General features: G+C 35.9%; 1 protein-coding gene across 1 annotated transcript in view; it reads right to left on the minus strand.

Annotated features, from left to right (window-relative positions):
• Positions 1-17,269, minus strand: part of LOC123870697 (TWiK family of potassium channels protein 12-like) — a 159,304-nt gene that overhangs the window by 56,851 nt on the left and 85,184 nt on the right. Inside the window, exon 2 of the mRNA XM_045914067.1 lies at positions 16,012-16,040. The gene's annotated coding sequence lies outside the window, so the exon portion shown is untranslated. The remainder of the gene's footprint in view (positions 1-16,011; positions 16,041-17,269) is intronic.

Here is a 17,269-nt window from a genome sequence, read left to right on the forward strand (position 1 = left end):
AATCTAATAGCTACTTATTATAACTTTTGAAACAGGATAGATTTATATCTCTACATAAGTTTATCTCGTTTTAACTCTTTCTTAAATGGTTTTAAGACTGAGCAAAGTCAAAGAATGCTCAAGTGAAAAGTGCAAGAATGTATCATATGAAAGGGCTTTACTCGTATATTCTGAAACAGATTTTCATTTATTTTTAAGCGTAATAGTTTTTGATTTATCGTGTAAAATGTCGGAAAAAATACCCGAGTACGGAACCCTCGGTGCGTGACTCTGACTCGCACATGGCCAGTTTTTGGTGATGTTACCGCACACTACACGTCCCGCAAAAGGCGTCTCACTCAGCCCTTAACCTAAGGAATAGCAAGTGCCGCTGCAGAGCTTGCGGTTTCCACTGTCTGTAATTAACCACCACTCAGGACACCTGACCATGATTCCATGAGATGAACGCCGCAAAACCCGCTCCGCTAACGCACAACAGACGGAAACGTTTAAGTGCGGAAACCAGCCCAGAGAGAAGAAGAACCCGCTCCGCTAAACGCTCGACCGTAGCCTTAGAGTGAAAATTGCCAACCAGGGCTCCGGGCCCTGCGGGTTGCTTGAGTCGATTTGGCTTCCTTCCAAAACACATTAGTGTCTAAGAAATATTTTATTTAAATTTGAAAATTTCGCAAATACAATCCAATGATATTAATATCGTCCCGTATCCTGTATTAGTGCCAAATTTTTGCCGTTATCATAATCAAATGGTAGAGAGCCGTCTCTGGCATTTTGGCTGGGAACCGCTTATTATTTTAAGCCAATTGAGACGGCAATCTCACAACCGCTTAAGGATGACTAAAAAGGTTATAGGACTAAATAAGGTTTAGAATAGTTTAGTAGCAAAAATAACTGGAACTGACGACTAATAAAATAATTAGTTCTCCAAGGCACGGACAAATAACGGTAGGTAAACTTTAAACTAAACTCACTAGGTATGCTTTTCCGCAAGGAGATACATGAAATAGGTAGTTAAATGATATTTACGCCCGAAATTAATAAAAACAATCCCATCTCTAGACTGACTTTAGATTACTTAGCAAGTTAGCAATGTTGTTATTTCAACAATTGTATGATCTTTTTTGACAAACAACAACGTTGCTAAATAGCTTATCGGTTAATTTGTTATTTTAATTATTCTATTAATATCAGCAGTTATGTCATTTTGGTTTAGTTTAGACAAAACAGAATTAGGCACAACATCGTTCACCTACCTATTTGAATCCAAAATCCTCCACCATTTTTTTAATTTCTAGTCATAACACTTTCTCATGTTATTCCATTTTATGATTTGATCTTGGCAAGGGCTTAATACATCAGTCATTAAAAGAATCCATAAGACAATTCGATCCATAAGATACTATCGATCATAATGACCGCATTCAGATTAAATAATTTGACCCCAAAAAGTTTATTTCACAGAACCCTAGTTGGTGTCTCTAATTAAGGCTAAATTTCAGAGTCGGGTTTAAGAACTTAAGGTTATTATGCAAATTGACTCTAATAATAATGCGCATAATTTCGCATATAAGTGGACAGTATAAAGTTTATTTATGTTGCTAACGACGTGAGTTTAACAGGATTTCACCTTGCAGGCGAGTTTCAGTACGTAGCAGTTTTCAGACTTATTTTATTAAGTAGGAAAGTATAATATTGTTTCATATAAGTTGTAAGCGCCTTTAAACAATATAGGTAAGTGCTGGTATACCTAATATAACTTTCTTCCCATTTTTCGATACAGAGATATTTTTTTTTTATCTTATTCGCGAATCAATTTAGATTCTATAATTAAATTCGCAGTTGTCAAAAAACAACGTAATACGAGTTTATGGACTAAATTGTTAAATTCAACTTCTCATTTTAATCTCACTTCTACCTATTAGTTCTTCCTCAATTCCCTCATTTCTACCTTGCCTCTAGTTAGCCTCTGATGTGCCTATACCTCACAACTACGACGCCTTCACCTCACCTCTTCCTCACCACTACTTTTCTTACTCCACCTCTAAGTTAACTCATTCCACATAAAGTGACATGCTAATACAATATGGTCAAAGAAAAGACTTTGTTCGCGTGCGTACATTGTAACAACGTTGACACTTTAATAGTCACACGTAAAACATTTTCCACATTGCGGCCAACGTTCTATGGGACTATGAATATAACATGTGAAAAGATTGTTGCACAAAATGAGCTATTGTCTTGGGGAGCGACAATAGTTTTCCTGGTTTGTATTAAGCGTTTGCTTTGCAGGACTGCGACTGTTTGCATGCGAAATAAATTGTATTCATTGTTGTTTCTATTCTATATACCTATTGTAAGGGTTTCACAAACTGCGTTTTTATTTTATTTTAAAGTTACATTTACCGTAACCTAATTTTAAATTCCAGTATGAAGGTATGAAGGAGTGAAGAAGTTGTTGAACTATAATAAGGATGTAAGTATAGTGACTGCCATAAGTTCTTCAAGAGATATAATATGTTGTATAAAAAGATGCTTCTATATTTAGCTGTAGTATTGAATAGTGAGCAGTCAAAGTGTTCAAGGATTGTAAGAGCCGTAGCCGCCGAAAATTGCCATAATTTTTCTAAGTTATCTACCATCTAGAATTGCATTGTCTAGCTAGATTTTAATCCAGTAAATCCTGTTAAATAATAATTTTATCAAAGTATTATTACAACACCTAATTTTGTATTTTACTAAGCCACAAAACCGAAATTAACCAGGTTAATAAACCAATGACAAGTTAATTACTGTATTGATTTAGCTATCCAGAGATACGCACTAAAGCTACATTTGGGGTTCTATACCTACCTATGAACAGATTTCTTGGATTTGACCGATTCTGATCACTTTTGGAATTTTCAATAAAACCTAAATCCACCTGGACGAAATCGCGGCCTATGTGGTAGATACAGAAGTAACTTGCATTCCGGATATGAATAATAGCCTACTTTTTAACCCGTAAAATCATAGAGTTCCTACTGGATGTTTCGTAAACCCAAATCCAGGCAAACGAAGTCTTGCGAATCGTCTAGTCTAAATATTATAATAAAGAAAAGGTGACTGGCTGACTGATCTATCAACGCACTTCTCAAAGTACTGGACCAATTGGGCTGAAATTTGGCATGCATCTATAGCAATAATATGTTGTAAACATCCACTGAGAAAGAATTTTTGAAATATCACCCACTAAGCGGGTAAAATAGGCGTTTGAAATTTGTGTAGCCCACGCGGACGAAGTCGCAAACATAAACTAGTTTCTATTAGATGTTAGTTAAAAGTCACTATTTTTCTTGATATAAAATACAGACTTCAATAGTGACAAAGAACTTGCATCGACAATAGGGATCTCGTTCTTCAGTTGAAAGTATCGTGCACGGAGTCTTCTCAAACAAATAGATTGGAAAGGCTGAGGTTACTAAGCGTAATGGTCCCAGTTCACATTATTCCAATACATTCCGGGAATGCAGGTTAGTGTGAAAGCTATTTGCTTGAGATCTTTTTTTATTATTCCGCTACAAGTTAGCCCTTGTCTGCCATCTCACTTGATGTTAAGTGATGATGCAATTGAAGGCGGAGGAGTGATAACTTGGCAGGGGTATGGCTGGCAGTTTTATTAAACTCTTACCTCTGATAGGTTGCTAAGCGGCATCGTGCTGCAACGCTAGATCGCTTGGCGGCACGTCTTTGCCAGTTGGCTGGTAAGTAGCCACAGCCGAAGCCTACCACCAGATACCCTTTGTTTGATGAAAATTTTGAAAATCCTGCATGCCTGAGAGTTCCCCATAATGTTCTCAAAGGTATGTGAAGTCTGCTAAAAATCAGCCAGCGTGGCAGAGTAAAGTGGGCTGGCACTGGGTTGATCATGAAAGTATCTCTCAAAGTTCGAATTCAAAGATCGATTGAAAGAGAAGATAAAATCTTCTACTAATCCTACACAGTATGTTAACGCCTCTTGTTTACGACGACCTTAGAGAATACATTGTTAAGAGTCTTGTGTGTATGAAGAGGATATCCTCATTCCTCGTATTCCTACTGAAGTTACAATTCTGAATTGCAGCTCTTACAAAATAAATCTGCTTTACTACCTGAGATGTAGGTTACATTCTAGGTTTACGCTCGCTAGCATAATAAAACACCTTTTATATTCTAATTTATGTGAGAAATAAACTAGAAAAATAAGCCGTGCTCCTTTTTGAATTCAATTGTGTAAATGCAACAAGTAAAATATGCTTATGCAAGAAGAAAATATACAGCAAAAATAAACTTTGAGTTATAATTTCCTACTTTCGATCACTGAAGTTTGAACCTTCTGTCTCTATAACCAAACCACAGCCATATTATTTATCTGAACATATAAAAGACAAGTGTAAATTAAAAATTTATAACACCCCCGACAAGTGAAGGTTACAGTAACTAAGACCGAAAATACCTGATAACTTTCAAACGGCTGAACTGATTTTCTTGGACTATTCCGCGCCTACGATCTAAAGTATCGAGTTTTCCAAAACATCATTTTCAAATAAATAATTATGTATTTAGGCAACGTCCATCTTGACAGCTTGACATTTGTCAATTGACATAATATTATGAACCTAACGGTTATCTAACCTTCTTTTCTACAAGAAAACTAGAAAAGAGCTGATAACTCTTAAACGGCTGAACCAATTTTTTTGGATTATAGCTAAGAACACTCTCGATCAAGCCACCTTTCAAACAAAAAAAAGTAAATTAAAATCGGTTCATTCGTTTAGGCGCTACGATGCCACAGACAGATACACAGATACACAGACACACAGATACACACGTCAAACTTATAACACCCCTCTTTTTGGGTCGGGGGTTAAAAACGCTGACGGACTGACTGACTGACTGGCTGATCTATCGACGCATAGCTCAAAGTATCGGACGGATAGACTGAAATTCACTCTGAAATTCTGACCACAGCTTATAATAATAATTTTATAACTACGTAGAATAAATAAATTAGTGTAAATATTTTTATTCTATTAAAATTTTACAAGTAGGTACTTTTGAATCGTCAAACGCATCTACCACCGGTTCGGAATGCCTTTGAACGTTGTAATTAATACTGCTTACAGATTTCTAATTAGTATAATTATTAATTCTTATTATTATTTCTTTAAAATAATAATCAATCATTTGCCATGGTTTTAAAAATAGAAAGAACCTTGGGCCATACTTGTGTTGTCTCACTGAGTTATAGAGTGAATTCAGAAACTTTATAACAGAAATTAAAGGTAACATTCGTTATTTGTTGACTACGCTATGACTGACTTTATCTAGGAATAATATTTTTCTGGGTTCACCCACGCAAAACTTACTCTTATGAGAAGGTAAACATTGAAACTCGACACTCAAAAGGCACTGAAAGACGGCAGAAACGTTGCCAAAATATTTTCTTAGGAAAAGATCTTTGAATAAGATTTTAACAAAACTAGAAAGAAAGAGACTTTTGATTCAGCTGTATAAATTTTTGTGAGATATGATACGATTATTCTAATTAAACCGCTAAAACTGTCTACTAATAACTTTTGGGTGGTCGTCTTAACCAGTAGACGTCGTCGTTCTTCTAGTGCCATCTGCTACCGGAGGTTAGCAATCATTAAGGCTAACTAGATTTTGTTCACCGCTGCCCTAAACAGTGACCTCGTACTCATGTTGAATCACTGGCGAAAGTTCTTAAGCCAGGATCTTCGCTACATCCAGGTCCACGTTTGCCTTTTATCTTGTACTTGCCCGCGACTTCGTTCGCGTGGATGTAGTTTTTCAAAAATCCCGTGGGAACTCTTTAATTTTTCGGGATAAAAAGTAGCCTATGTGCTAATCCAGAGTATAATCTATCTCCATTGTAAATTTCAGCCCAATCCGTCCAGTAGTTTTTGCGTGAAGGAGTAACAAACATACACACACGCACACACACACACACACACACACACACACACACACACACACACACACACACACACACACACACACACACACACACACACACACACACACACACATATATAAACTTTCGCCTTTATAATATTAGTGTGATAGTGTGATTATAAGCTGTAGCAGGTCATATTTTGTGTTGCGCATTATACCTAGTGTTCCCGGACATGAACTAGCGATATTTTAAACACTTAAATAACAACTATTTTTAAGTACAAAATACACTCTAAACTTGGGCCTAATCCACTTCCTACCTGTGTGGCAGCCGTTTTGGTTTTTTGTTGAAACGTGTACGAAAAAAAATCATATCTCTCAAAGTTTTGGTCCTACTGAGATAAAAATGGGCTTATTCGAAGGGCAACAATACTGTCCTATCGTCTACATTACAAAACAAAGTGTTCACATTTCTATAACTTTTGAAAAAAATAAGACATCGCTGAAAGAAGGCCAACATATAAATCACCAGACTATCACCACTTGTATTCCTAACAATAAATAATAGTGATGCTATAGGTATCTCTAGATATAAACTTATCTGACAAAACGGAATGTATTGATATGTTTCATGCTAGTAACTTAAAGCGGCTTTTGGCTTCCACTTTCACGTTGAGGTCTCATAAAACATCCTCGTGTCACTAAGTTACGTTTTGTTTTCGATTTCGTTCCAGCTTTCCCGGTTTTATATCGTCTCTGACACAAATACTGCTTTTTAGGTACCTGAAAAACGTTTTATTGGGTATTTCAACCTACTGTAAGATGTTTTTCAAGATATTATTAACCCCCGACCCAAAAAGAGGCGTGTTATAAGTTTGACGTGTGTATCTGTGTGTCTGTGTATCTGTGTATCTGTCTGTGGCATCGTAGCTTGTAAACTAATGAACCGATTTTAATTTTGTTTTTTTTTTTTGTTTGAAAGGTGGCTTGATCGAGAGTGTTCTTAGCTATGATCCAAGAAAATCAGTTCAGCCGTTTGAAAGTTATCAGCTCTTTTCTAGTTACTGTAACCTTCACTTGTCGGGGGTGTCATAATTTTTTAATTTACACTTAATTTTACATATTTGTCTCGACCTATCGCGAACTATACGTATTTGGATATAACGACGGCGCCCTGATTATTGTCAAATTTCTCGTCTGTTTTTTAACAGGGCTCTCTCCGTCACTCGTTTCATACAGTCGTAGTTCCAATTTCATTTGAATATTAAGCAACCAAAGTCCATGAAATTTTGCAGACATATTCTAGAAACTAATATCTGTGTCTGTGGTGTTTTAGATTTTTCTAAAAATATGTAGTTTTAAAATTACAGGGGCTCAAAGATTTGTATGAAAATTTTTAAGACCGCGTAACTTTGAAACCGAATATTTTAACAGAAATCTGGAAAACCACAGATATAGATATTAGTTTCTAGAATATGTCTGCAAAATTTCATGGACTTTGGTTGCTTAATATTCAAATGAAATTGGAACTACGATTGTATGAAACGAGTGACGGAGAGAGCCCTCAAAGTCATTTTTGCGACTTTATCACGAGATTTTAATAAATTTCATTTCGTCACTTTGTGATGTCGTTCGACGATGGATAAAAATGAATGACAAATTACATTTCCCATTACTTCTGGGTGCTGACCTTACTCGGGGAAATATTTGATTTGACCTCATTTGTCTAATCTTGTGACAATTATTGAATGGGGGACGAAAAAAGTGAGATTAGATTTTTTCCTCTGACAGCCATTTTTTGGAATAATTTTTTCCTAATCTTTATTGGTTAAAATCCATAGAGGAGATACACCTAAATGGATTTTGACCAATAAGGACAACCCACACTTCTCATCTTAATTTCCACGGTTATTTGGAAAGGATTGTTGATGATCCTGCTTTGAGGAGAACATAATATTGCATAAGTTATCCAACAGGAGAACATCGTGTAACGGAATGGTGCAGTGATGACTCGCATCGTATTTTATAATAAACCAGCTGATGCCCGCGACTTCATTCGCGTGGATATAGGTTTTTTAAAAATCCCGTAGGAACTCATTGACTTTCCGTAATAAAAGTAGCCTATGTGTTAATCCAGGGTATAATCTATCTCCATTCCAAATTCCAGCCAAATCCGTTTAGTAGATTTTGCGTGAAAGCGTAACAAACACACACACACACACACACACACACACACACACACACACACACACACACACACACACACACACACACACACACACACACACACAAACTTTCGCCTTTATAATATTAGTGTGATAAGATAATTGATGATAAGTTATAGGCTTTTCTGGTTTTGGAAATTCAAAGAATTTTCACCAGATTGAAAAAAAACTAGATATAAACTTTCATCTGGACCAAGTTTATTCATACGTCTTATATTATTCAGAACTTTCACTTAGACAATAAATATTCTTTACTTTCAAGACCCCGACCCATTTACCGACTTAAATATAAACAGAGCACTCTCCCATTCACAGCACTCAAACTTGACCTCTTTCCCGAACGACAGATCACTAGGTATTTCCATTTTTCATGCTGATTCCGTGAATCCATTTGCTTTGTCATGTTGCGGTTCTTTGCTGTCACCGGATTTTTTAGTTTTATCGCTCGGTTCTCGATTTTTTGGAAAACTGTCGTCAGTTCACGTTTGTACCTTTCTGTCGTTTTGCAGCTGTTTCGTTCATGTATACGCATAACTTTTTATTGGGTGGATCAGTTTGGATTATTGTTTTAATATTTTGCTAACCCCCGACCCAAAAGAGGGGTGTTATAAGTTTGACGTGTGTATCTGAGTATCTGTTTGTGGCATCGTAGCTCCTAAACGAATGAACTGATTTTAATTTAGTTTTTTTTTTTGTTTGAAAGGTGGCTTGATCGAGAGTGTTCTTAGGTATACTAATCGAAGAAATTGGTTCAGTCGTTTAAAAGTTATCAGCTCTGTTCTAGTTTTCTTACAGAGGTTTTTGTGTCAGGGGTTTCTTAAATTTTGAGTTATGAATTAAGGGCCAAGTTTGTAATCGTCAAAATATAACTTTTTAGACTGTTCGTTGTTTTTACTAAAACTAAGTACATAGGTGTTTAAACTTTAGTATAGACATACGTTTAGTTTACGAATTCTCGTAAAATGTTATAAATTACTGTCTCAGCAAGACTTACACACAAACTACCACATTACGGTCTAAAACGGCGATAATTCCTATTTAACAGACTAACTTTATCACTGTAGAACTTAGTTCGGAAAGTGAGTGATAAATCTATGAGAAGTTAGTTTGATAAACAGATGTTAGAAGTGGGCCCGCGAGAACAATATCGTAAAGAATTATATTTATTGGTTTTATGACCTGAATCAGCAAACGTTTTGAGATCAGATTTTATGCCCATCGAAGATAATGTCGTTGCCTTTCGATAAAAATCTATTTCTTCCTTTTTGTGTATTTTTACAGTAATAGTAGCTGTATTATCGCGTTGAGCAAATGATAATAATCGTTAGCTAGTATCATTGCTATTTTAAGTTTAAATCTTTGAACAACGCTGCAAGGGCGGGGCACCACAATACTCATTAGAAACATTTGTCAAATTGGATACCGGGATTATCAGAAGTCAGAATGCGGTTTGAATATTTTGCTTACGGAACTCCAATAGAAGCCCGGTCTATTAAGGGTAATAGTGTGCAATATGAACCTGTCAATAGCAATAACCCCGCGAAGCTTTTTGTCGGATGACAAATAGCCCCTTTTAGGATGCCTCGTAATATACTCAACGAATTTCTCGTACGGGATTATATTAGAGAAAGTTATTACATTTTTCCTTTCAGAAGCGTTACAGAAATTAAATGATTTAAAAGTAAGTAATATAGGTAGGTACCTTCAAGTCAAGAGTTTTTTTAATGTAACATCCGACAGGTCAATTTTTTCGTATAAAATGTAGTATGTGTCAGTCACCTGGACCAAAACAACGAATCAATTGACACCTCATTCATCAAAATCGGCCCAGTAGTTTAGGCGCTACGGTGGAACACAAACTTATAACACCCCTCTTTTTGGGTCAGGGGTTAAAAAGGACGTACAAAGTTGATAGATAGATTTTCTACCGGACGGATGGACGTAAGAAAACGAGTCTACCTATGACCCATATACCTATTAGGTACCTATAGAAAATGGAACGACGTTTTTAGGGAAAGGAAAATGAACTAAAAGCCCTTTAAATGTAATCTTTTACGTGAAAATGTGTTGAGTGCGTCACTAAAAGCGCTATTTGTCATAGAGTAAGAAATTTTGTACCAAAAGGGTCCATTCAGATAGACCGGCGGAGAACAGGACAAGTAATGATCGAGTTTTGTAACATTGAAATAAGGTTTAACAGGGCTCTCTCCGTCACTTACTCCATACAGTCGTAGTTCCAATTTCATTTGAATATTAAGCAACCAAAGTCCATGAAATTTTGCAGACATATTCTAGAAACTAATATCTATGTCTGTAGCTTTCCAGATTTCTGTTAAAATATTCGGTTTCAAAGTTACGCGGTCTTAAAAAATTTCATACAAATCTTTGAGCCCCTGTAATTTTAAAACTACATATTTTTAGAAAAATCTAAAACACGACAGACACAGATATTAGTTTCTAGAATATGTCTGCAAAATTTCATGGACTTTGGTTGTTTAATATCCAAATGAAACTGGAACTACGTTTGTATGGAGTAAGTAACGGAGAGAGCCCTGTTAAGTATTTTTACTTTTTTTTTCTTTGTTGACAAGAGGAAGCAGGAAGTTAGCTACTCTTTCGCACTCTAGCTGCTAAACGGCTTCAGTATGTGTAAAAAATGCCCTGATCACTATTATTTCATTCATTCAATTGTTCATTCTTTTATTCTCTGATGACTAGTCTATCTAAACGGACCCTTATTGGCAGTGATGAGTTTACTGGTTAGATATTATGGCATTGATAAAGATTTTTTTACTCATGTCCACATTTTCGCTGGCAGTCGACGCGTGATAACAGTGTTGCAAACGGAATTTATGAACGAATGAAAAATAAACGGACTGTGACATTATCTCGTTCGCAGCTAGTTACATCTGACTCGTTGAATTGGCTATTTATCGCCTGAGCGGTTAGCCTGTCTAGCAACAATGTCGTCCGAAGAAGAAACTCAGGCTTCCTTACGGCCGTTGCCATCCAAATGTCTGAGCCGCCCCAAATGGGTGCTTAAAATGCTAAAAATTTAGATACTCAGCTGCTGAATAGATCACTCAGGCGTAGTAGCCAATGGGTATTCAGCTTTTACTACACGTCAATACAGTGATGTTATATTAATATTATGTAAAAAAGATTCCGAAGAATTGAGAACCTTTTCCTTTTTTCGAAGTCGGTTAAAAAGTAGATACGTTACATAAAGAACCACCATTATTATGACAATAGCTAACCCAAGATTAACGCGTCAATAATATTCCTCTGTGAATGTTAATTTTATTCATGGCTACGCACTGGTAAAGAGCGGTGATTCAAAGAAGTGTGAAGTCCGCCAATCTTCACATGGACAGCGTGGTTGACTATGATCAAAGCATACTCATACTAAGGGAAGACCCGTGCTCAGTAGTGAGCTGGAGATGGGATGATCATGATGATGATACTACATACCTGAAAATTAATGTTTCAATTTGCCGCATGTCGCATGTTGTTACTTTGGCGTAAAACAGGTTTTACTACATATTCGGTAAGTACATTTATACATTTCCACAATTTGAATGTTTATTTTCGTTGTTTGAAGGCTTATCGCTGGTTAAGTGGGCTGCGGTCATTTATCATGGCACCCGGAACATCGCATTATTATGACAACAGCTAACCCCAGATTAAACACGGATTAACACTTCCGCGTCAATAATATTCATCTGTGACTGTTAATTTTATTCATGGCTACGTACGTAACATGTGGTAGGCGTAACGAGGCGTATAAATATGTAATTATTACGAAAATGTAAAAGAAATTTTAATTTTAATATGGACGTAGGAAAATACAAATGATTAAATATTAATATTATAGAAAATGTATGCACATGTCTAGCTTTTTCATGCGACTTCGTTTGACTAGATGATAACATATTTTTAGGGGTTTGTGGTTTTTATCTTTGGGATATAATTACATTATAGTCCGGTCAGTATAGACATTCAAGGACACAATAATGCACTAGAGCTAAAAATTGAAGTACCTTGAGACTCCAACGTCTATCGGTTTTTAACCCCCGACCCAAAAAGAGGGGTGTTATAAGTTTAACGTGTGTATCTGTGGATCTGTCTGTGGTATCGTAGCTCCTAAACGAATGAACCGAATTTAATTATTTTTTTTGTTTGAAAGGTGGCTTGATCGAGAGTGTTCTTAGCTAATCCAAGAAAATCGCTTCAACCGTTCGAAAGTTATCAGCTCTTTTCTTCTTATACAGGTTTTTGTATCGGGGGTTTTTTAAATTTTGAGTTATTATATGAAGTTCTTCTAAGTAGTACTTCACTCCAACTCTCTTATATCCAACTTTATTTAACAAGTGTAGGTAAATTAAAAAATTATAACACCCCCGACACGTGAAGGTTACAGTAACTAGATAATAGCTGATAACTTTCAAACGGCTGAACCGATTTTCTTGGATTATAGCTAAGAACACTCTCGATCAAGCCACCTTTTAAACAAAAAAAAACTAAATTAAAATCGGTTCATTCGTTTAGGCGCTACGATGCCACAGACAGATACACAGATACACACGTCAAACTTATAACACCCCTCTTTTTGGGTCGGGGGTTAAAAAACTGCAAAATCACAGAGCCGAGAGTAGATTAAACAACAATTATTCCCTACGTCAATAATACTCGTCTGGTTGTATGACACACATAATTCAAGTTAATGGTAATTTTATTCATGATCCCGCGTGCACGTGGAAACAACCCGATTACATATTTACGGGACAAATATGGAAGAAGTTTCGCTGACATGGGATTCTGTGTAAATATTTGAATGATATATTTTTTGTCATACAATATGAGTAATATGCTATGGGTAAAAATTTCATAAAATGTACCTCCTTATATTGTGCTAGGATCTATATTTTCGAGGTCACGTAACATATATAATGTCATCGCCATCATCGTCTCAATCACCATCGCCGGCCTACCTCTAAGCACGTATCTTCTTTCAAAAAGGGAAGGCCATAAGTATCAGGTATTAGGTTTACTTTATACTAATCTGAAATATTTACTTAGGTAAATATATTTTTAACCCCCGACCCAAAAAGAGGGGTGTTATAAGTTTGAAGTGTGTATCTGTCTATCTGTGTATCTGTCTGTGGCATCGTAGCTCCTAAACTAATGAACTGATTTTAATTAAGTTTTTTTGTTCGAAAGGTGGCTTGATCGAGAGTGTTCTTAGCTATAATCCAAAAAAATCGGTTCAACCGTTTAAAAGTTATCACCTTTTTTCTAGTTACTATAACCTTCACATGTCGGGGGCGTTATAAATTTTTAATTTACACTTCCAAAAACTGTCAAACCTCAAATTAATTCCCCAGTTAAAAGTTGTTTCATTAATAACATTAAAAGTTAATTTTAATTAAAATTAAATTCAAAAAACTTTATTGGTTTCTATTTCTGCCTTTCCATACAGATTTAAACCAACGCTAATGTCACGTTGCTAACTAGAAAAACTACTTAATCCTCTGACTTATTCAATCAGAAAAGGTACTTAGTCAAAGTTAAAAGGAACGATTGCGCCCCTACCGACGAGATTAAATAACTCAGTAAAACTTCCACTAATAAGTAAATAGTTAATGCCGCACTAATTAGTTTGAAACTTCCCTTAATGTGTTTATTTGGAAGAGAGTTTAGTTATTTTGTCGAACTAACATTACTTAAGGCCAATTTTCTTGATTGCCCGTTACGTTTTATAGACGATCTGTAACTTTTGAAGTTATCATTAACTGTGCGTAAGGTCACGTAAGGTGCGTACATGGACGAAGTAGCAGGCATTATTCAGTAATCATTATATTTAAATCGAGCTAAGCCACGGGAATCTGTTGATGTAAAATGGTCCAAGTAAACATTTTACATAATATTATTTACCAACAAGGCCCTTAAGGGCACTTATATAACGAACTTAAGGTCCAAGATATGTACCTACCACAGAAATCCAAATAATGTACAGTACTAAGTAATGTCGTAAGTTCCCTGCAGGTGGGATCAGGGGTTAATTGCACAACGCTCTCGCTATCAGTAGGCATCTATTGCGCTTATTTTTAAACTAATGGTTATTCATACGTTCATACTAATATTATAAATGCGAAAGTGTCTCTGTCTGTCCGTCTACTGTCTGCTAGCTTTTCACGGACCAGCAGTTTAACCGGGTACAGAGTTCGCTTACATCCCGGGGCGGACATAGGCTACTTTTTATCCCGGAAAATCAATACGGGATTTTAAAAAAAACCTAAATCCACGCGGACGAAGTCACGGGCATCATCTAGTCTTGAAACAAATGAATAATAATATATCTATATTCTAGTGGTTGAGACGTCAGCCTCCTATTTGGGGGTTGGGGTTCGATCCCAGGCACGCACTGCTACATATATATATTATAAAAGTAATTATATATGCGATTCCAAGTATTATTGTAATATTTTCAATAAAGTTTCCAATTAAATATCACATGCGTTCACGGCTAAGGAAAACATAAACCAGTGAGGAAACCTGCATGCCTGAGAGTTTTCCATTATGTTCTCAAAGGTGTGTGAAGTCTGCCAATCTGCACTTGGCCAGTGTGGTGGATTATGGCTTAATCCCTTCTCATACCAAGGGGAGACTTGCGCTCAGTAGTGGGCTGGCGGTGGGTTGATCATGATGATATCCATTGGCTTAAAATATAGAAGCACTGCAGAATGTCATTGAAATCCAGATGTATGTATAGTACCTACACCCTAATGACGTTTATGGCCATTTGCATAAGGAGTAGCAGAGCAAAATTCATTACCATTCTGAGACTCAGATGCTATCTCTCACGTGCATTTAATTAAGAGCGCAATCACACTAGCTACGATATGTCTCGCGATAAAAAATCGTCTTAGAATAGTTTCCCCGATTAAACGAGAACCAAATTAGATTGCATGGGGACCGCCCCCATGCAATCTAGTTTGGTTCTCGTTTAAATATTAACCAGTCTAACTCAATGAAATTTTGTAAATATATTCTAGAATCTGTGGTTTGCCAGATTTCCGTAATTTTATGTTTAGTTTTACAGTTATATGAGCTGAAATATTTTTACTTTAAATCTTAAAATGAATATTTTTAACCCCGATCCAAAAAGAGGGGTGTTATAAGTTTGACGTGTTTATCTGTGTATCTGTCTGTGGCATCGTAGCTCCTAAACTAATGAACCGATTTTAATTTAGTTTTTTTTGTACGAAAAGTGGCTTGATCGAGAGTGTTCTTAGCTATAATCCAAGAAAATCGGTTCAGCCGTTTGAAAGTTAGCAGCTCTTTTCTAGTTACTGTCACCTTCACTTGTCGGGGGTGTTATATATTTTTAATTTACACTTGTATAATTTATAAATCATCTTCCTTGACATTATTACTATACGATCCGTATTTCCGGTTTTAATTTTATAAATAAATCTATACAAATGAGATAGGTTTACTGATCCTCTCATTACAATCTTAACTGCTTCAATTCATTACATTTCGACTGGTATTTATCCTTTAAACGACCGTAGTAAGTAATTGTGACCCCCACCTTATTTATGTGAGGGAAATGAGGATCATCTTTATGCAGAATACTTTCGAAATACCCAATATCAGTCTTTTAGAGGGTGAATTAATGTTTAATAGGTATCCAAATAATTTATGTACCCATTTAAGCAATACTTAAGCCTGTAACACACAAAATGCGTAACGAATGTGTCCAACGCTGCTCTATAAGGACATTCACATGAGACTCAAATAGGCAGAGTTTGTGTCATTATGTGTATTAGGGTATGTTATGACATCCGCATACCTTTTATTCAATTCTTCATCAGGAATAATCTGAAACAAAGAAAGGGCATGTATCGTTAACATTGAAAACATGATCCTAATAAATCTAAGCTGTGAATATAAAATTTAAAAACCTTAAATAATAAGTAAGTTAAATATGAAAACACAAAGTCTATCTATAATAACTTTTTACCCTACTAGTTTTAAGCCCAACCAACCCTAAAGTTACAATGTTTATTACAACGGTTGATACTCTAAAAACATATTCAAAAATCAGTATAAACTTAAATTATTATTGTTTAAAACTTTGTAATTAATTCTAAATTTCAAGTAACAGCTGATAAAACATCAAAGAAACTTATAAAATAAATTGCCAAAATTTTCGAAAGGTAACTCAATCGCCAACGATGAAAGAAACGAGAAAGTTAAAATTGAGTTGATAGCTAATAAATTTAGAAAATCCTTTCGCGACGAGTCACAGTTAATTATACTGCTTTGCCCAAATCTTGATATGGCAGTAGGTAAGAGACAAGACACAGTTAATCGGGCATTTTATACCCGCTTGTGAAAAGTTGTGTTTTTTTTTCATGAACCATGTACCCTATGTGCCTATATCAAAATATATATGCAAAGGACTGGCATTTTGGCATAAGCTCAAAGAGAGTGTGAAAAAATCACGAGTTAGTACACTAATATTATAAAGGTGAAAGTTTGTGTGTATGTGTGTGTATGTGTGTGCGTGTGTATGTTTGTTACCCCTTCACGCAAAAACTACTAATTGGATTAGGCTGAAATTTAGAATTGAGATAGATAATATCCTGGATTAGCATATAGGCTACTTTTTATTCCGGAAAATCAAAGAGTTCCCAGGGTATTTCGAAAAACCTAAATCCACGCGGGCGAAGTCGCGGGCATCGGCTAGTATATCCAAAAACAAGATTACACGTGCAAAAAAACGCTAATCCGAAACGTTCTAATACATAAGTAGTAGGATCGCAATGAAATACAACAATAAAATGCGTACAAGTTTTGGCAGAGTTGTTTGATCCCTTATTGCAAGGTCTCCATGTGTATATTTTGTGTGAACGACGCGACGTTATGTTTCCAATTCGAATATCAGCTCAACTTCAAGCGACGCTATGCTCTATTATTTTTATAAGCATGCAAGGTTTGTAGCATGTGCAAAAAACTCTTATGAGCTTGCTTGCTTGATCATAGGATCAAGCAAGATGCAAGCTCATGACTCCAACGTGCATTAAGCTATATATATTACGTCTCGA

Source organism: Maniola jurtina, chromosome 13 (assembly GCF_905333055.1).
Source record: "Maniola jurtina chromosome 13, ilManJurt1.1, whole genome shotgun sequence".
Taxonomy (NCBI): domain Eukaryota; kingdom Metazoa; phylum Arthropoda; class Insecta; order Lepidoptera; family Nymphalidae; genus Maniola; species Maniola jurtina.